The sequence below is a fragment of the Muntiacus reevesi genome, chromosome 2 (genome assembly GCF_963930625.1).
Source record: "Muntiacus reevesi chromosome 2, mMunRee1.1, whole genome shotgun sequence".
Classification (NCBI taxonomy): domain Eukaryota; kingdom Metazoa; phylum Chordata; class Mammalia; order Artiodactyla; family Cervidae; genus Muntiacus; species Muntiacus reevesi.
This window is the reverse complement of record NC_089250.1, coordinates 35,871,931-35,894,284: the sequence shown is the minus strand read 5'-3', so window position 1 is coordinate 35,894,284 and position 22,354 is coordinate 35,871,931. Positions and strand designations below refer to the sequence as shown.

Below are 22,354 nucleotides of genomic sequence, written 5' to 3'. Positions count from 1 at the left end.
CAAATTCAGACTTAAAGTGAAGAAACTAGGGAAAACCACTAGACCATTCAGGTATGATCTAAATCAAATCCCTTATGACTATACAGTGGAAGTGAGAAATAGATTTAAGGGACTAAATCTGATAGACAGAGTGCCTGATGAACTATGGACGGTTCATGACATTGTTCAGGAGACAGGGATCAAGACCACCCCCATGGAAAAGAAATGCAAAAAAGCAAAATGGTTGTCTGAGGAGGCCTTACAAATAGCTGTGAAAAGAAGAGAAGTGAAAAGCAAAGGAGAAAAGGAAAGATATTCCCATTTGAATGCAGAGTTCCAAAGAATAGCAAGGAGAGATAAGAGAGCCTTCCTCAGCAATCAGTGCAAAGAAATAGAGGAAAAAAACAGAATGGGAAAGACTAGAGATCTCTTCAAGAAAATTAGAGATACCAAGGGAACATTTCATGCAAAGATGAGTTCGATAAAGGACAGAAATGGTATGGACCTAACAGAAGCAGAAGATATTAAAAAGAGGTGGCAAGAATACACAGAAGAACTGTACAAAAAAGATCTTCATGATCCAGATAATCACGATGGTGTGATCACTCACCTAGAGCCAGACATCCTGGAATGTGAAGTCAAGTGGGCATTAGAAAGTATCACTACGAAGAAAGCTAGTGAAGGTGATGGAATTCCAGTTGAGCTATTTCACATCCTGAAAGATGATGCTGTGAAAGTGCTGCACTCAATGTGCCAGCAAATTTGGAAAACTCAACAGTGGCCACAGGACTGAGAAAGGTCAGATTTCATTCCAATCCCAAATAAAGGCAATCCCAAAGAATGCTCAAACTACAGCACAATTGTACTCATCTCACACACTAGTAAGGTAATGCTCAAAATTCTCCAAGCCAGACTGAACATATTACTATAGAAAACCTGGAAAATGAAAAAACATAGAAGGAAGGAAAAAAGATCCATTACCCAGTCACCTCAAACCAATGACTTTTTTCAGCCTTAGGAATTTTCTTGTAATCCTATGAAACAACTATTTGTAATCATAATATAGGTATTTTTGTTTCTTTTAAATTTAGCCTTATACCAGAAGTCTCTTGTACTATAATGGCTTGTTTTGTAATAAGTGTATTATTTTTAAAATCACAATTTCCATGATTCTAAAAACCTTATTTAAAAAAAAAAAAAAAGCTTATTTTTAAAATTTATACACACTCTTTAGCATCTCCCCACTTCCAGTCCAATCCCTGGCACCCACTGTTCTATTATTTGCTTTTATGTATTTCACTATTGTAGATGCCTCATGTAAGTGGAATCATGTAGCATTAGTCCTTTTGTGACTGGTTTATTTAACTTGGCATAATGTCCTCAACATTCATGCATACTGTCACATGTGGCAGGATTTCCTTCAGTTTAAGGCTGAGTAATATTCCATTGTATATTATAGACTATATTTTATATTTATCCATGTTTGTAGCATGTAGATGTACTTCATCTCTTTTTGTTTCCAAATAATATTCTGTCCTATGGCTTTTTGTCCAACTCTTTTTGACCTCATGGACTGTAGCCCACCATGCTCCTCTGTCCATGGCATTTCCCAGACAAGAATGCTAGAGTGGGTTGCCATTTCCTACTCTAGGGGTTCTTCCCAACCCAGGGATCAAGCCCACATCTCCTGCATCTCCTGCATTGGCAGGAGAATTCTTTACCACTGAGCCACCTAGGAAGCCCATGACTTTAGCACATTTTGTTTATTCATCATCAGTTAATGGGCATTTGGACTGTTTCCACCTTTTACCTTTCTCAAATAATGCTGGGATATCTCAGGGGTCTTAAGAGGGAGAAAACCCTAAGGATTTTGGTCCAGGCATTCTTAGATGGTGCCGTGAGATGTTCCCCTGGGTCTCTCCACTCCATCTTCCTATTCCAGCAAGTGGACTTTCTTTTTTCCCCTTCTTCTTTGCTTTCTGTCTGTGTAAATCCTCGTTTACTGCTGTCTGCGCCTCATGTTGACTGCTCCCCAGGGTCCGTTGCATCTTTTCCTTGTCAAGAAAGTCAAGAACAGAGAGTCACTTTCCCCCGTCAGTGGTGAGATGCTGAGAAAGGACTCGCCCTTCTGCAAGAGCTGCTTCCGTTCTTGTCCACACTGCTTCCCCTCTGTCCCAGTGAGCCTCTCCCCAGCCTGAGTAGGGATCACAAGCATGTTTGGGATTCCTTCTTCTTCACTTCCCCACTGTCTGGGAACGGAGAGCCAGGAGTTCATCCAAATGACATAATTTATTGTCTCTCTCTTGCCCCGACTGCCACTTTTCAAGTATTATTATAAGAAGTTGGCCTTCTGAGTGCTGGCTTTTTCCTTCTGCTTTTACCTATTTATGCTCATTTCATTCGTTTTTAAGGGGAAGGGCACTTTGCAAGTTGGCTTTGCTTTTTCTGGGACAGTCTTCTCCAAAAAGATTACAAATTATTTATTTAATTGCTAGATAGTAGTCCACTGAGCGAATTGTAGCATGATTTATTTAAGAACTCCCCCTATTTTTGGACCTTACATTTCTTTCCATTTTTGGCTATTAGAAATAATACTTGGAGGAGCAATCTTTGCAAAAATCTTTTTGTTTTGAGATCATTTTTTTGGGCTGAACTGCCAAATGTGTAATTATCTGACCAAAAACCAGGATAGTTTTTTAGATCCTTGGAACATCTATGCCAACTTGTGTCCCACAAAGATTATTTTAATTTATATTCCCACCAGCATGGGTTAAGTGTGCCTCTCTGATTGAATCCTTGCTTTTACTGAAACAAAACAAATCAACAAAACACCAACAATTAACTTCTCATCATTAGAATTTATAATGCTTTGGGGGGTTAGAAAGACCATAGAAATAATTGCTATTGCCTTAAAAGGCATAAAGGTGTAACAATGCTATTATTACTGTTGTTGCTGTTATTATTGCTTTTTATATGTGTACTTTGAAACTATTTATTTCAACCAAAAAAGTTGAAAGACTTTGTTGGTATCAGTGTGAGCTAGCAAGTTTGAGTATAATTAAGTAGATTTTTCAGAATCTTGACTTCATTCAGGCCTCTTTTTAACAACTTTATCAAGGTAGACATATATACTGAAAGATCAAACCAGTCAATCCTGAAGGAAATCAACCCTGAATACTTACTGGAAGGACTGATGATGAAGCTGAAGCTCCAATACTTTGGCCACCCGATGTGAAGAGCCGACTTACTGGAAAAGACTCTGATGCTGGGAAAGATTGAAGGCACAAGGAGAAGGGGACGACAGAAGATGAGATGGTTAGCATCACCAACTCAGCGGACACTAATATGAGCAAACTCTGGGAGATAGTGAAGGACAGGAGAGCCTGGAGTGCTGCAGTGCATGGGGTTGCAGAGTCAGACATGACTTAGGGACTGAACAACAATGACAGTAAATTGCATATTTTAAAGTGTACAATTTGACTTACTTTGACATGTGTGCACTGGTGGAAGCATCACCACTGACAATGATGAAGCTTTCCATCACCCTTGAATTTTCTCTTGGCCCTTCGTACACTTCCCAGATCCTACCTGCTCCCCCTGCCCCGTTACCCCATTAGCTTTCTGTCACTAAAGACTAGTTTGAATTTTATGTTTCAAATACATAAAACCATGAATCATCTATTCATTTTTGTCTGGCTTTTCTTTGAATCAGCATAGTTATTTTGAGAGTCTTCTATGCTGTGTTTCCAAGTTCAGGGATTTTCCAAAACCATTGCAATGAGTATCCGTGCTACAAAGCCCTTGTAAGGTATGTGCTTTCTCTTCTTTTGGGTGAGCACCTAGGGATGGAAAGGGTCGGTCACAGGTGAGTGTCTGCTTAACTTTTAAAGAAACTGCCAAACTGCTATCCAACGTGTCTGTCCTGTATCACATCCCACCAGCAAAGTATGACTCCAATTCCCCCCCAGCCTCATCAACACGTGGCACAATCTTCTGGGTTTAGAAATCCTAATTGTAGTGGGTGAGTGGTGGTTTGTCACTGTGGTTTCAACTTGCAAACTGGGCTACTTTGATGCTGTAAGGAAACAGAGGTATAAAATGGAACTATTCACTCCCTTTACAGGTTGGTGACATTGGATAAATTACTTAATATCTCTGTGCCTTGGTTTACTCATCTGAAAAATAAAGATGATGAAAACTGTACTGCATACTTTAACAGAGTTGCTATTAAAATTAGTGGATGCAGTGAATGTAAAATGCTTTGTAGGCTACATAAGTATTAGATATTATCATGATGATGGTTAAATTGCTGCATAATTTTAGGCTAATCACTTCAACTTGTTTGAGGATTACTTTCCAGCCCTATAAATTGAGGGGCTACATAAGGTGATCTCTAAGTTTCCTTCAAGTACAGAAATGTTCTTGTCTAAAAAGTATACTGATATTCCAATACCACATGTACATAACACATTTATGGAAAAGTACTCTTTAATGTGGAAAAAATGATAGCTAAATATTAAAAAACCATGCATATGTTGTAATTTCTTATTATCATAGTCATGCCAGATTTTAAAAGTCAACCACAGGTTTCTATTCTTCTGCTTCCTACGTGGAGGTGGTTAGTAATAAATTGTTCCTTTACTTTTGTAATTAATCTGATCCAAAGATAAATTAATTTTAGCATATTCAGAGAAACATCTTCTATATTCCAAATCTTCAAAATCATGTGATAATTGCACTGAATATCTTACAGTGTGTTCTAAGTATTTTTCCAAAGTTTAAAAAACTTTATTTGTTTATTCAGATCAAGAGCTATGCCAGATCTGGGGATGATAAAAGGTCTAAGAACCACATTTATTTGGATTTGTATATAAATGGAATCATTTAAAGAAATACCTAACTGCAGTTGAGAAGACCAAATGAACTGTGGTCTAAGCTATTAGGAAGATGTCAAGCTCTGTTTTGAAATAATATCTGCCATGCATCTGCTTTATTACTTAAAGTCAGGTAAACAAGTAATATGAAATTTTATAGAATAGCAACTCAAACTTGATCGCTAAATTATTGAGAGATTTAATATAGTGTCTTAAACCTAATTCTTGTATTTCTTAGTAGTTGACTACTGAGTAGTTGTTTTGTTGTTGTTGTTCAGTTGCTAAGTCATGTCTGACTCTTTGTAACCCCATGGACTGCGGCACGCCAGGCTTCCCTGTCCTTTACTATCTCCCAGAATTTGCTCAAATTCATGTTCATTGAGTTAGTGATGCTATCTAACCATCTCATCCTCTGCTGCTCCTGCTTCTCCTTTTGCTTCAATCTTTCCCACCAACAGGTCTTTTCCCAGTGAGTTGGCTCTTTGCATCAGGTGGCCAAAGTATTGGAGTTTTAACTTCAGCAGCAGTCCTTCCAATGAATATTCAGGGTTGATTTCCTTTAGGATTGACTGGTTGGATCTCCTTGAAGTCCAAGGGACTCTCGAGAGTCTTCTCCAGCATTATAATTTGAAAGCATCAGTTCTTCAGCGCTCATCCTTCCTTATGGTTCAACTGTCAAATTCATACATGACTACTGGAAAAATTATAGCTTTGACTATGCAGACCTTTTGTCAACAAAGTAATGTCTCTGCTTTTTTTTAATGTGCTCTCTAGGTTTGTCATGGCTTTTCTTCCAAGGAGCAAGAGTCTTTTAAATTTCATGGCTGCAGTCACCGTCCATGGTGACTTTGGAGCCCAAGAAAATAAAATCTGTCACTGTTTCCACTTTTTTCCCATCTATTTGCCATGAAGTTTATTGCTGATAGTTCCAGTGACTTCACTGATATACTATGATATGGTTTAACTGTGTGCTTTGAAATATTCTCACTGTAACATTTTTTCTTCAAATTTCCTTGACTGCTTTATAATATAGCCATATTTCACAGGGATTAACAGTCATATTTAAATAGATGATGGATAATAGCAAGCAGGTGCCAAGGCCCTCCTTCCTGTTCTCTAGTATTTAACAAAATTACACCAATGATTTCCATTTCTGTTTAAAATTTCAAAAATATACAAGCAACTCCTGCAGCTCAATTCCAGAAAAATAAATGACCCAATCAAAACATGGGCCAAAGAACTAAACAGACATTTCTTCAAAGAAGACATACAGATGGCTAACAAATACATGAAAAGATGCTCAACATCAACCTCCCAGGATTGCATCTGGAGAATGGCTTGTATTCTGCCAGCTTCGGAGTCGGGAGGGAAAGCAAGCCTGGCAGAGGTACCCATTCCATTCCCAGTTTGCTCAGTATCTGGTGATTGGAAGACACTCTGCAACAAGAGAAGAAGAAGAAAAAGAAGAAGAAGAAAAAAAAAAAGATGCTCAACATCACTCATTATCAGAGAAATGCAAATCAAAACCACAATGAGGTACCATTACACGCCAGTCAGGATGGCAGCTATCCAAAAGTCTACAAGCAATAAATGCTGGAGAGGGTGTGGAGAAAAGGGAACCCTCTTACACTGTTGGTGGGAATGCAAACTAGTACAGCCGCTATGGAGAACAGTGTGGAGATTTCTTAAAAAACTGGAAATAGAACTGCCATATGACCCAGCAATCCCACTTCTGGGCATACACACTGAGGAAACCAGATCTGAAAGAGACACGTGCACCCCAATGTTCATCGCAGCACTGTTTATAATAGCCAGGACATGGAAGCAACCTAGATGCCCATCAGCAGATGAATGGATAAGGAAGCTGTGGTACATATACACCATGGAATATTACTCAGCCATTAAAAAGAATACATTTGAATCAGTTCTAATGAAATGGATGAAACTGGAGCCTATTATACAGAGTGAAGTAAGCCAGAAAGAAAAACACCAATACAGTATACTAACACATATATATGGAATTTAGAAAGAAGGTAATGATAACTCTGTATGTGAGACAGCAAAAGAGACACAGATGTATTGAATAGTCTTGGACTCTGTGGAGAGGGCGAGGGCAGGATGATATGGGAGAATGGCATTGAAACATGTAAAATATCATATGTGAAACGAATTGCCAGTACAGGTTTGATGCATGATACAGGGTGCTCGGGGCTGGTGCAATGGGATGACCCAGAGGGATGGGATGGGGAGGGAGGTGGGAGGGGGGTTCAGGATGGGGAACACATGTACACCCATGGTGGATTCAAGTCAATGCATGGCAAAACCAATACAATGTTGTAAAGTAAAATAAATAATTAATTTAAAAAAAATTCTATCTTTCCAGCATTTATATTGAATGTATTTGACACATAACATTGTGGACATTGAAAGTGTACAACTTGTTACTTTATATAATGTAACATGATCATCATTGTAGTGGTATTTTTCAAAATACATGATTATAATACTATATTATTGTCATATAATACAATAAACTTATTATACTGTACATAGAATATCATACTGTCATATAATATGCTTATTATTCTGTGCATAGATCTCTGCAGCTTATTTACTGCTTATTGCAGGTTTATACCCTTAAACAACATTAATTTTATCCCCCACCCCCATACCCTGGTAACTGCCATTTTACTCTCTGATGTTTATGAGTTTGACATTTTTAGATGCCATGTATAAGAAAATCACACAGTACTTGTTTTTGTCCGTCTGACTTACCTCAGCATAATGCGCTTAACGTCCACCTGGGTTGTCACAAATGGCAGGATATACTCTTCGCTCATGGCTGAATAAAACCCCACTGTTTATATGTGTCAGATCTTTTAAAAATGCATTCATCTGCTGATGGGCGGTTAGATTCTTTCCATATCCCGGCTATTGTGTATAGTGCTGCAGTAAAAATGGGAGTGCATACATATCTTTAAAATACTGTTTTTATTTCCTTTGGGTATATACCCAGTAGTGGAATTACTGGATCATATGGTAGATACATTTTTTAATTTTTTGAGGCATCTCCATATTGTTTTCCACGGTGATTGAACCAAGTTACATTCCCACAAGAGTGTACAATTGCTCCCTTTTCATCATCCTCATCAGCATCCATTGCCTTCCGTTTTCTTAATAATGGCCATTATAGCAGGTGTGAGGTGCTACCTCATTGTGGGTTCAACTTGAGTTTCTCTGTTGACTTGTAATATCAAGGATCTTTTCATGTGCCCGTTGACAATTTTGATGTCGTCTTTGGAAAATTGTTTAGTTCTTCTGCCTATTCTTTAATTGGACTTTTTTTTTTTTTGCTATTATGTTATATGAGTTCTTTATATATTTTGAACATTAACCCCTTATTCAATATATGACTTACAAAATTTTTCTCCTATTCTTTTTGTTTCTTTTCCTGTGTGAGAGCTTTTGAGTTTGACTATAGTTCAATTTATTGATTATTGCTTGTATTGTTTGAGCTTATGGTGTCATGTTCAAAACATCATTGCCAAGATCAATACTGAGGACTTTTCTATACATTGTCTTCTAGGAGGTTTATGGTATCAGGTCTGTTGAGTTAATCTTTGTGAGTGGTGTTGAGGTAGGGGTCCACTTCCATTGTTCTGCATGTGACTTTTCAGTGTTTCCAGCCCATTTGCTGAAGAGACTATCCTTTCCCATTGGGTGTTCTTGACTCCTGTGTTTAATATTAGTTACTTGTGTATGCTGAGATTTAATTCTGGGCTCTCTATTTTGTTCCATTGGCTCATGTGTCTATTTTTGTGGCAGTATCATACTGTTTTTACTACTACAGCTTTGTAGTATAATTTGAAATCAGGAAACATTTTTTCCCCTCACGATTGCTTTGGTTATTCAGTTCCATGCAAATTTTAGGATTGTTTCTTCTATTTCTGTAAAAAATGCCTCTGGTATTTTGAATTGTAGATGGCTTTGACTAGTATGGACGTTTAAACTATATTATTTCTTCTGATCCATCTTATTCAGTTTCTTTCAGCAAATTCTTGCACTTTTCATTGTACAAATCTTTCACTTCTTGGATTAAATTTATTTGTATTTTATTGTTTTTGATGCTGCTGTTAATGGGATGGTTCTCTTTATTTCTTTTTCAGATGTTTCACCCTTCATGTATGCATTCGTGAATGCAACTAAGCAACAGGTTTCTATATGTTGATTTTCTGTCCTGCAGCTTAATAGAGAAGTTGTTGATTAGTGTCAACAGTTTTTTGATTGACTCTTTGGTATTTTCTCTGTATAAGATTATTTCAGCAGCAAATAGCAACAATTTTACTTCTTTCTTTCTGATCTTGATTACTTTTATTACTTTGTCTTGCCTAATTGACTAGTTAGGACTATCAGCAGATTTATTGGATAGGAGATGTGAGAGAGGGCATCCTTTTCTTGTTCATTTGCTCATGAGGTTCTTGCTATCAAATAATATAATCTGGAATAGTCTCCCACCCAGCTCTTGGCACATGGTAGTACTCAATAAATGGTGCCTATAATAATAATAATTGCTTCAATTTCTACTATATTACAAAGCAGTTGGTTCTGTTCTATTTTACTGAGGAGCTTGTTATTATATTTAGGTAATTATGTATTTTCTCAAAACTTCCAAGGTCACAAATTCTCTTCTATGGAGTAATGTGGAATAAATGTAATATCTCTTCCAACTGAGGAGACTTCAACTATTTGGAAGAAATGTACAATGTTTTATACTTTGGACATTCCTCCCCATCTTTCCCCCTTCTTTTGGCAGATTGCCTCTGCTTCATTGCATGCAGTATTAAGAAAAAGATAAGCCAAATGAATTAGTTTGCTCAGGCTGCCCTAACAAAGCACCACGGACTGACTGGCTTAAATAATAGAAATTTATTTTTTAACAGTTCTGGAGACTACAAGTCCAAAATCAAGATGTCAGCATGGCTGATTTCTTCCGAGGCCTCTCTCCTTGGCTTATAGACAGTCATATTCTATATTTATGGAGAATTCTCCCTCTGTAGGTATCTGTGTCTAAATGTTCTCTTCTTGTAAGGACATTTTAGATGTCCATCCTAAGATGACATGTAGTCATCTTAGATTAGGGCCACCCTGATGACCTCATTACAACGTGTGTGTGTGTGTGTCTGAGTCAGTCAGTTATGTCCGACTCTTTGCGACCCCACAAACTGTAGCCCTCCAGGCTTCTCTGTCCATGGGATTCTCCAGGCAAGAATATTGGAGTGGATTGCCATTCCCTTCTCCAGAGGATCTTCCCGACCCAGGGATCGAACCCTGGTCTCCCGCACTGCAGGCAGATTCTTTACCATTTGAGATACAGGGAAGTCCCATTGCAACTTGATTACCTCCTTGAAGACCCCCTCTTCATATACAGGCAGCACGTTCTGAAGTACTGGGACTTCAACATACAAATGGGAGGCGGGCACAGATCAGTCCACTACACCACACTCCAGACTCTTCTCCAGGACTCTGAATCGCAAGCACAACAACCAAGGGAAAACATGACGGTTTCCCCAGGGCAGGAGTGTCTGGGAGGGCCTCTCTATCGGATCCCCATGGTTGTTCTGTCTTAATTTCTGTCCTTCCTGAAAGATATTTCTCTCTTTTTTTATGAGTAACCCTGGTGTCATTATGTTAAATTCTTTTTCTTTTCCTGTTTAAGCTAGCCAGAGTCTGTTTTCAATAAAAAGACTCTGAGACCTACCCCTAAGTCCATTCCCCAATTGTATTTTCTAGACCATGGGTGCTGGAAACAAGTATCACCCCCTTTGAAGTTCCTGTTATCAGAACCAACACATTCCCAATTTGAGTTGGAACTAAAGAAAACGCTGATTGTGTATATGTATCTGCAGGTATTTCACTTTACAATTGGATTAAATTGTGTATATGTTTAATATTAATATGTGCTGTAAAGTATTAGGATAAAGTGCTCAGTGATTTTTTTAAAAATTGTCATTGAAAACCATTATTATAGACAAATAATCTTCTTTGTTTGTTTAGTTTACAATTGTGATCTGTGATGAAAACCAGGAAAAAAGCTGAGTTAAAAGCAGTTTCGTTGCAGCACAGGTTTGTATGGAAAGACAGGTGTTGCTTGGGAATCAAAGGTTACAATGGACAGTCAAAGCCATAATGCTTGATTCACAGGAAATAGTTGGCGACTCTGGCAGATACTGCTAAACATAGTCAAGATCCATGTTTTCCCTTTTTAATGTTGTTGTTATTGTTTAGTCACTAAGTCATGTCTGACCCTTTTGTGACCCCATGGACTGTAGTCTACCAGGTTCCTCTGTCCACGGGATTTTTCAGGCAAGAATACTGGAGTGTGTTGCCATTTGTTTTTCCAGAGGATATTCCTGACCCAGGTTTCGAACCTGCGTCTTCTGCATTGGCAGGAGAATTCTTTTTTTTTTTTCATTTATTTTTATTAGTTGGAGGCTAATTACTTTACAATATTGTAGTGGATTTTGTCATACATTGACATGAATCAGCCATGGAGTTACAGGTATTCCCCATCCCGATCTCCCCGCCCACCTCCCTCTCTACCCTATCCCTCTGGGTCTTCCCAGTGCACCAGGCCTCTTAACCACTGAGCCACCTTTATGGTAATAGACTATTCTAGCTGGCTGGGCACGTGGCCACCTAAAATAAAGGTGGCATTTTCCAGTGTCTCTTGCTGGTAGGTGTGACCATATATGACTGTGCTCACCTGGATGAGATACATGCACATATTTTCTTGATGGCATAGATGGTACAGAATCCACCTGCAATGCGGGAGACCCGGATTCAATCTCTGGGTTGGGAAGATCCCCTGGAGAAGGGAATAGCTCCCACCCAGGACTCTTGCCTAGAGAATTCTATGGACAGGAGAGCCTGGTGGGCTACAGTCAGCCCATGGGTTGCAGACCCAGGCACGACTGAGAGACTAACACTTTCACTTTCATCATATATGCAACCTCTGAAATTTGAACATGGTCCTTCATTTTTCTAATTGTCAGTCTAGTGAGTTCTTCTGGCTTATGAATACAAGGCAACACTGCAGAGGATTACTAAGCTAAGAGAGAAAGAGCACAGACATCCAACGATCATACGGGATAGAGCTTTGGTACCAGCTTGGATGTTTGTGTGATGCTGAAAAATAAGCATCTGTCTTCTTTCAGAGTCTGTATTTTTGCTTGACTTGCAACAGTTTTAATGTTCTAAGTGATATGCATGCATGCATGCTAAGTCGCTTCAGTCTCTTATGAACCCACCCATGTCTCTTAACGTCTCCTGCATTGGCAGGCAGCAGGTTCTTTACCACTAGTACCACCTGGGAAGCCCAATCAGTTCAGTTTGGTTTCTCAGTCATGTCCAGCTCTTTGCGACCCCATGGACTGCAGCATGTCAGGCCTCCTTGTCCATTACCAACTCCCCAATAGTGGCCATTAATATGCTTTCTATCCTTGATTAAATATTGGGACAATAAAGACCATTTCAATGACTACTGGTGGTTTGCTAAAGGAACATGTGTTTCAGTCTAATTGTTTTTGTTAATGCCTGATTCTATCACTTTAGAGCCAAAAATAACTTGATTTTTAATGTTGAGGATGAGAGAAGAGAATTTCTTAAGAAAACCAAACTCTGGTGCAAACAGCTTTATCACTATGTGTATGACTTCTCAAACACTGAATATTCAATTTTCTTCCATCTTTAGAGGAAAAAAAATAATGACATCATATTGGGCACAATATAAAACCACATACATATGCTGTAACAGTGGGAATGCTTTCCAGAGTCCAGTGCAAGCAAAGAATGGAAACCATTTGCTCCAAACTCCCAAGTCGAAGGCTACAGCAGTCCAGCTTTTGAGTGTGTTATATTCCTTTATTTAGTCTTTGACAGAATGTTGAAAGTAGTTGGAAATTTCTCTATAATTTCAATCCAGATATCCACATCCATTTGTCAGAGCCAGAAAACATTTTCTGCCTGTTCTGATGAACTGTAATTGTGAGTTAGAACTTTCTTATCTGGTAGAATAAAAAAAAAAGCAAAAAAAAAAAAATTTGGATCTGAACCCTGACCAAATACTTAGCTATTCCTTTTTAAGATTGATGTAGATTTTTGGTAAAAAAAAAAAAAAAAATGTAAATGTTGAAATCCCTTTACAATTACATATATTTTTAAATCCTTATGAATCTTTCTAGAGAAATTTACCTAAAAATGGATAGTCCGTATACACATCCAATGTTCAATTAGAGAATCTTGTATTCTAAAATTTAAAGAAAAGCTACTCAAAATCCTTTTTTGTTCCCCTGGAGTTTTCATTCTCAGATTCCTTAGGATTGAGATTCTTAACTTGGATTCCTGAGTGGATTTCTGGGACTATAATATGGATAGAAATGACAGGCAAAATTTCGAGAATACAGATCCATGGGTTTCATCAGATGCATATAAGTGTCTATGACCTCCAAATAGATTAAGAACCTGTAAAGTATCAAATAATAGGTAGTAAATAAGTGTCTAATATAAGCCTGGCTCTGTAGCATTTAGAAGATTAAAGCAGTTTAATCCTGTTGGAATGACAAAAGCAGAACATCTGTTGCAAGAGTCCGTGGTTTTCAAAACCTTGCTGTTTTTCCTCAAGTGTGCAAAATCCTGCTTGCTCTCTATGACACTGAAGCCAGAACCTTGCAGAGGCTTAATGGAGGCTATAACCCAAGATTGGGATAAAAGTTTGATGTTTACTGCATCAGTTTCAAAGTCCAGCTGTAAATATACTATAGTTGAGAGATGGAGCAATATAATCTTTTCAAGCTTGAACAAACAGTGATGCATAGCCAAATACTTGGAACTGTTTGCTTATTTAAGAAGAAGTCTATTTCAAGATTTGATTACCACTAACTCAGACAACTTTTTCATCACTAAGTCCTTTCAATTCCATATCATGTGTTTCAAATTTAGTCTGCATAACTTATTTTTGTTCTACTTTTCTGTCAAAAACAATGTGGAAATCCCAGGTTATATAATTGAGGTCTTGGAGAGGCAATATACATCTAGCCAACCAAAATAAAATGAAAGCTATTATCATGAAACATGCTTAAGGAAGTCTATCCTTTGTTCGGTTATGAGTGCCAACATTTGTGATCCTAGGATGAAGTCAAAGGAAACTAAAATGGGTTTTCCTTAATGCAACCATGTGCAGAATCGCTCTTTATTATAGCAGATGATCTGTAAAAATATTTGTGGATTTTTAAATACCCATGAGAAGAAATCAATTTAAAATATAACAAGAATGTATTATTTTTATAATGTAGGTGGAAGCTGAAATCATTATATTCATCCTCCTTAGTTAAGTTTATTATCAGCCCTATTAGACAAGTCAAGTGAGAGACTCTTCTGCAAACCCACTCTCTGCAGGGCAGACACTGAAATGATCGTTTCTTCCTTGCTCTTTCTTTGCATCAGGTTGATCACACAGTTCATTTGAGTTACTGCTAGAAGGGACATGTTGTATGGTTTTGCACCAAAAAAATAATTGAAATCCATAGATTTTTAAATTCACATATGAGGAATGTTCCAGCAAGAAATCACCAGTGTGCAGCGTTGTGAAGCTAATAATGAGTAGACAAGAGGATGGTTAGTTTGGCAATACTTGGGGCAGTTTCTTGGTCGCATGGTCCAAGAAGGGAGTGAGAGACTCGTTTGATAATCACCTGATAGAATAAAGAAAACATTCCTCTGTGTGTGTGTGTGTGTGTGTGTGTGTGTGTGTGTGTTGGGAGGCAGCACAAAAAGGCTAACCATTACTGAACTGGCTATTTCTGTAAAATTGCCACAAAAATGCTTACTAAAGAGAAAATGAACAGCATATGGACTCTAGTTGAGACTTCACGGAAACACCCAGGGAAAGAAAGAACAGAGGGCAGTCTTCCCAACGAGCATGGAAGAAGTAAAATGTTTCCCTAAGTTTTTCTATCAATGTCAACATTTTGCATGGAAATATGCTATTAGGGGAAGATTAGCTTCGGTTTGCTTAGAAAGAATTTTCCCTGCAAATAATCCTGGGTGAGCTTTTAATATGTAGGGCTTACATTGTCAATCATTTCTAGTTGGCTGTTTTCAATATGATTTCTTTTTTACCCATGAATTATTTAGAAGTGGGTTTCAAATTTCTGAATATGTTGATTCTTGGCTATCTTTAGCTATTGATGGTATTTATAAATTGTATTTCTAATTTCAATGCATTAGTTGAGTAGTGCTTTAGGGTGGAGAATATGATCAGTTTTTGAAGATGTTCAATGTGTACTTGAAAATAATATGTAAACTATATTTGTGTGGGATGTTCAGTGGGCTTCCTAGGTGGCACTAGTGGTAAAGAATCAGCCTGCCAATGCAGGAGATGCAAGAGAAGCAGGTTCAATCCGTAGGTCAGGAAGATCCCATGGAGTAGGAAGTGGCAACCACTCCAGTATTCTTGCCTGGAAAATTTCATGGACGGTGGATCCTGGCAGGGTACAGTTCATGGGTTGCAAAGAGTTGGACATGACTGAATGCACATGAACACACACACACAGGGTTCTTAGAACTCAGTTGAAACACAGCAGAAGAATGTTCAAGAAAAGTAAGAAAGACTAGTAAGTCTGAAGTTATGACATGTGAGTCTTAGTAACTTACCAAGGAAAAAGTTCTGCCATTTCAAATGCCTTTGAAAACCAATAGCCTTGGTATCTGTGCCTCAGTTTCCTCCTCTGTAAAATGGGATAATAAATAATACCAACCCCCTCTAGATCTAGTCTGCAGACAGGGTGAACAGAGGTAAAATGGGATAACAATGATATTACAATTATTTAAAAAAAGGTAAAGTGGAAGTCGCTCAGTTATGTCAGACTCTTTGTGAATCCATGGACTGTAGCCTGCCACGCTCCTCTGTCCATGGAATTCTCCAGGCCAGAATACTGGAGTGGGTTGACATTCCCTTCTCCAGGGGATCTTCCCGAGTAGAGATCAAATCTGGGTCTCCTGCATTGCAGGCAGATTCTTTACCATCTGAGTCATTTGGGACAATATAATGATATTTTTGTTTCTTATGGGCACAACCACCAACTTTAACTTTTAATTTTAATGCTGAATTAACTGATTTCTCTTTGATAGAAGCTCTGGTCTGAAGGGTATCCTGGCAGTCAGCGTTGGAGGGATGGCACTAATTACTCATAAAGTTCATGACTCAACCTCTCTATGGTGATGTTGTCATTGTTGTCACCTGACTGGTCAATGTAGGTGACAGGACACCTCAGTTTCACCTGTCTTTGAGGGGGTGCGTTATCCAGTCACTTACTTGACCAGATCTGCCTACGGATATCCTGGCCCCAGGTGGTAACAGAGAAAAATATCTGAGTGGTGCCTCCGCACCACTTCACACCCACAAGAATCACAGGGCACACTTCTCGTGGGGTTCAGAATGGTTATTTAAGCAAATGGTAGCATAGTCACTAATAACTTGGTTTTTATTACTGCAGCTGATTAAGTACTTTCTGATGTCTTTTATTTCTACCCTACCCTGTATTATCTTTCCCACTTTTGATGTGGTCCCTACACATTTGTTCATCCTTGGTGATCTGGCTGGACAACGTTTCTTAGTTCCCTAATTTGCCTCTCAGAACTCTGCACAGCTCTGGTTTGCCAATTTGGCCAGCTGTTCCCTGTCCCTCACGCCCTATGCAGTCTGTTCACCTGCCAGAATTGTTTGTTTAAAGACCATCCAGCTCTTTGGGCTCCTTTCTTCCTAACAGGTCTTTTTTTTTTTTTTTTTTTTTTTTTTTGCCAATGCCCTAAACTTGCTGAAATTTGCTTTCCCAGAACTGATAATTTTTTTCTCATCAGCTTCTTTCCTTTTCCTTAGGAATGTTCAGCCTTTTAAAAATTATTACTTTCACAGGAGTTTCAATTCTCTTTTGGTTCTTTATGAACCCAGCCATTATTGAAAATTGAATTAGAAAGGATCTTTGCCTCCTGATGAATTTGGTAACAAGTAATTATCTCCAATGGACTTAAAATCTGTTTCACAGTTTGTGGGTGACCTATTTTCTATAGCAAATAGCAGGATAGTTAGAAACCTGTCTGACTACCACAATGGAATGTTAAGATGCATGTCCTTATGTAATTCTGTATTGGATAAAACAAAATAAAGAAGCTGTAAATATGTGTTTATATTGTTGGCTTATCTTAAAGACACTACAAAATTTTAAATGAAATTAACATCATAAACCCAGGGAACTTTTATTTTTAATACCTATGCCCTACATACACACACACTGGCTCTATTTCTATGAGTTCTTAAGATGAGACAACCCAGGGGCTTCCTTGATGGCTCAGAGGTAAAGCATCTGCCTGCCAATGCAGGAGACATGGGTTCGATCCCTGACCCAGGAAGACCTCACATGCCTTGGAGCAACTAAGCCTGTGCACCACAGCTATTGAGCCTGTGCTCTGGAGCTGGAGAACTACAACTACTGAAGCCTGTGCATCCTAGAGCTTATGCTCCACAACAAGAAAAGCCATGACAATGAGAAGCCCTCATGCCGCAACTTGAGAGTAACCTCTGCCCACTGCAGCTAGAGAAAAAGGCCACGCAGCAGTGAAGACCCCAGCACAGTCAAAACTAACTAACTAACTAAATAATTTCTTTTTTTAAAGCAACAACCCAGAACTTTAAAAGGTGGTCAAAAAATTCCTCCGGGGGGGGGGGGAATGTAACTTTTTGTAAAAGCAATTTAAGGATTATTGACTGTGGAAAGAGCCCTAAGGATTTGTCCTGGGTGGGTGCAGAGTGAGGCAAAGAGAGCTAAATGGCTGTCTGTCGGGAAAGTAAGGAAGTGTAGTAAATTATTGGCTAAATGCTCTGGTATTCCCCACCCACCCCCAGCCTGCCATGGGCACACTTCCTGCAGCGTGACTTGTAGCTCAAGCCATCAATGGAGACATTGCTTGTGCTCTGACCGATAGAGTGCAGCGAAGAGTTGGCCGACCAGTTGTTCCTAAGGTTCAAGAGCCTTGGGTGCTACTGCTTGTTTTTATAGAAACCAGCCCAACCTCTTTGTGAGCAAGCCCTGGCTAGTTCACTGGAGGATAAGAGACTGCCCGATGGGAGACTCAAATCAGCCCATTTGACCCAGCAGAAGCCCCAGGGAACACAAGAACCCAGCCTCTAAAAACAAAGTCAGTCTGCCTCGTCAGCAGATGCCTGAGGTGCCCAGCCAAGTCCAGTCCAAATTGCTTCCCAGCAAATTCATGATTCATGAGGTCAATAAATGGTTGTTTGAAATAGGTGACTTCCCTGGTGGCTCAGACGGTAAAGAATCTGTCTGCAGTGCGGGAGACCAGGGTTCGATCCCTGGATCAGGAAGATCCCCTGGAGAAGGGAATAGCAACCCATTCCAACATTCTTGCCTGGAGAATCCCATGGACAGAGGAACCTGGCAGGCTATAGTCCCTGGGGTCGCAAAGAATCGGACTTGACTGAGTGACTAACCCTTTCTTTTCACTTTTGGAATGGGTGGTGAAGCAATAAAAACTTACTGATACAGAAATGTTTAAATCTCTAAGGATAACCTCATGGGGGCCAGGAGGTGGTGTGGGGGATGGGCAAGAGTCCGAGAAGGAAAAATAGGTGGTAAGGGAGAAAAGGCCAATATGCTGTGTTAGTTTCAGGTGCATAGCAACATAATTCAGTTATATTTTTCAGATTATTTTCCACACAGTTTATTATATGATGCTGATTATAGTTCCTTGGACCATACAGTAAATCCTCATTTCTTATTTATGCATAGTAGCAATAGTTTATATCTGTTAACCCCATACTCCTAGTTTACCCCTTCCCCCTTCCTCTTTGGTTTGTTTTCTATGTCTGTGAGTTTGTTTCTGTTTGGGTATAGATTCATTTGTGTCATTTTTTTTAGATTCCACATATAAGTGATATCATACAATATTTGCCTTTCTCTGCTGACTTATTGCAGTTAGTATGACAATCTCAAAGCCCATTCATGTTGCTGCAAATGCAAGTTTTCATTCTTTTATATGGTTGAGTAATATTCCATTATAATGGAATATACATGGAATATATATATATAATTTTCTTAAACCAGTCATCTGTTGATGGGCACTTGAGTTGTTTTCATGTCTTGCCTACTGTAAATAGTGCTGCTATGAACACTAGGGTGAGTGTAATTTTTTTTCCCAAGTTAGAATTTTCTCCAGATATATGCCCAGGAGTGAGTACCAGAAGTGGGAGGTTCCTGATGGGGAGAAGCACTGGGAGACAGAGCTGAGGTTGGTATCACACAGTGAAGTTTTCTTCATGCTGCCCTAACCCCAGAATCTTCTGCAAATATCTCCCACTCATATTTGTCTTGGATGAATGGCATTTTTCAGAAATCAGAGAAAAGGAGTTGTGTTACATATCACATACCTGCCATCACACAGGGAGGAAGGGAGGAAGGAAAGGGAAGTTGCCAGAGGTGAGGCTGGAAAGAATTGAATATTTAAAGGAAGCAGGCAATGACCAGAATCATGAGGTCACTTGGAAGAATATGTCCCGCTCAAGAATTCCTGGAAATGCTCAGAGTTTTGAGTTTTTCACTCTATCGAGGTTCAAGCCAATTTTTGTCTAAATCTTAGTGGGCAAAATCACACCCGCAAACCAGAGAACTTTCAGCCACCAGGAGCTGGCATCAAGTTATACAGAGCTTCTATTGACCATACATAATGTTTTTTATTTCATTCATTTTGCAATTGTGTGGCATATCAGTTCAGAATCAGTACGAAGTCATTTTCATCGCTTCATTGCTAACATGTTTTTAATTCATCTGGAATCAAAGGAAAAATTTCTCACCAACCAATGTGAAAAGCCAGACAACAGCAAAGTTGTCTGAGTGTGAAGTCAAAACTGAATTCCCCTGGATGTGTTGGAAGGGACGGGAGCAACATGGGCAAGATGTGGAAGCAGCATGGTCCAGCATATTTGGGGGAATAGAAGCAGTTTAGCTTGGCTGATTACAGTGGGCAGTGTTTTGAAATGCCATACGGTCTTTTTCCTCCTTAGTAGTTCAGAGTTGGTTTTCGTGTTTGTTTGTTTGGTTAGTTGGTTGTTTTTAAAACCCTGCAGCCTTCCCCTCCATTGAGCCAAGAAGCTGAAGATAATTTTTTACAGGGAAAAGAAGACAAACGCTACCCAGAACAAAAGAAAGCCTTGCTTGATTTTACGTTTCAAACTAGATTTTTCAATATAAGTTGGTAGATAAATAGCAGTCTCACAAAATTAGACTTTCAAGCAGGAGTAGGGTATTTTTTTCAGATTTCTTCCAGCAGAGTTTTTGTATAAAAAGCTTGGAGGGTTGCCTTCAGAGAAAAATGGAGAATATGCTTTTAGAAGGGCAAGTCACACAATGGAGGACTGAGTGCCTGGCAGCGTCAGGAAGAGAAGGGAACACTGTTGCCCCAAAAGTTTGACCTGCTTGGAAGTTTGTGGGAAATGAGCCTGGAGAGCGCCTAGAGCGGGTGCGACCTCCAGAGAAGTTCCAAGTCCGCAAAGGAGCAGGTGTGGCTGGGCTGATGGAGCTCGGGACAGTTTCCCCAAGTCCCCACATCCAGCTTTACTGCCCCGGCCCCTCGGAGGGCCTGGCTTTGCCTCCCAGACCCTCCTGGAGGCCGGAGGAGGCCAGGTTCCCAAAGGAGGCTGCAGAGACGGGGCGCAAGGGGACCCAGGGCACTTTCAGGGTCAGAGCCCCAAAGACACCAGCGGCTCAGCTCCTGGAGGCCAAGCGGCCGTAGCTGCAGGTCTCTGAGCGGGCCCCCCCTGTGCAGAGGGCAGGGCAGAGGAGAGGGAAGATGCTTGAGAAGCAGGAAAACTCTGAAGTCTGTAGGAGTTAACCCCAAGGAGCAGATTTGGTTTTGTTTTTGGTTGTTTTTAAATCCTTTTTCAGCTTTATTGGGGCTTCCCTGGTGGCTCAGCTGGTAAAGAATCTGCCTGTGGTGCGGGAGACCTGGGTTCCATCCCCGGATTGGGAAGATCCCCTGGAGAAGGGAAAGGCTACCCACTCCAGGATTCTGACCTGGAGAATTCCATGAACTGTACCGTCCAAGGGGTCGCAAAGAGTCGGACACGACTAAACGACTTTCACTTTCAAAGTGAGTCAGCCATATATACACATATATCCCCTCTTTTTTGGATTTCCTTCCCAGTTAGGTCACCTCTGTCTGTGGAATTCTCCAAGCAAGCATACTGGAGTGGGTCACCATGCCCTTCACCAGGTGATCTTCCTGACCCAAGGATCATACTCCGTTCTCCCACACTGCAGGCAGATTATTTATCATCTGAGCCACCAGGGAAGCCCATTTAGGTCACCACAGAGCACCAAATAGAGTTCCTTATGCTCTACAGTAGGCTCTCGATAGCTATTTTATACATGGTATCAACAGTGTATATGTGTTAGTCCCGATCTCCCAATTCATCCCACCCCTTCTTTCCCCTTTGGTATCCATATGTTGTGACTTTTGTTTTTGATCAGAGTACATGTGGAGTATACTTAGAGCAGAACCTTGAGGGGAGGAGAGGGGTGGTAGGTTGAAATGAGAACACAGAAGAATCTCTGAAGAGAAAGGTAGGGTTATTCTTGATAGTGTGGGAATAAATAGAAAGTTTTCTCCTGGAGGACATTATGCTCAGTGAAATAAGCTAGTCCCCGAAGGAGAGATAGCACACAATTCCACATCTGTGAGATTGTCTAAAACTGTCAAACTCACAGAGGCAGAGAATACAGCAATGGTTGGGGACGGGGAAATGGGGAGCTAGACGTTCAAAGATGTAAAGTTTTATTTAGAGTTGCACTGCCCTAAACAGTGCTAGAAACCTTTGTACTCATCATTCCTACAGTCCCAGACACTGTGCACTTCAGATTTATTTAGAGGGCAGACCTCATCTTAAGTTCTCTCCACCCACAGCACACACACAAAAGCTGCACACAACTCTGGAAGGTGTTATATGTCTAGTACCTTGATTGCGGTGCTGGCGTGACTGGTGTTTGGTGGGACCACACTCCTCAAATTGTGCACATTCAAAGTGTGCATTCTTTGTATATCAATTGAAAGTGAAAGTGTTAGTCTCAGCCGTGTCCAACTCTTTGCGACCCCAGGTTCCTCTGTCCATGGGATTCTCCAGGCAAGAATACTGGAGTGGGTTGCCATTCCCTTCTCCAGGGGATCTTCCCGACCCAGGGATTGAACCCATGTCTCCTGCATTGCAGGCAGATTCTTTACTGGCTGAACCACCAGAGAAGCCCACTGCATATGAGTTAAACCTCAATAAAGCTGTTTTGTTTTGTTTTTCAAGAACTGAGGGTTGTCTAATGCTCATGAAGTATTCTTTCATTCTTTCTCTGAAACATCAGTCCTCAGACTAAAGGGCATAATAA

General features: G+C 39.9%; 1 long non-coding RNA gene and 1 other non-coding gene across 2 annotated transcripts in view; both read left to right on the top strand.

Moving 5' to 3' along the window:
* The window catches only part of LOC136159256 (uncharacterized), a 126,371-nt gene that overhangs the window by 28,635 nt on the left and 75,382 nt on the right, over nt 1-22,354 (top strand). The gene's annotated exons all lie outside the window — the stretch shown is intronic.
* LOC136162268 (small nucleolar RNA SNORA7) lies at nt 6,162-6,301 on the top strand. Its single transcript, XR_010662075.1, has one exon. It is a non-coding gene; the product is annotated as a small nucleolar RNA SNORA7 (small nucleolar RNA).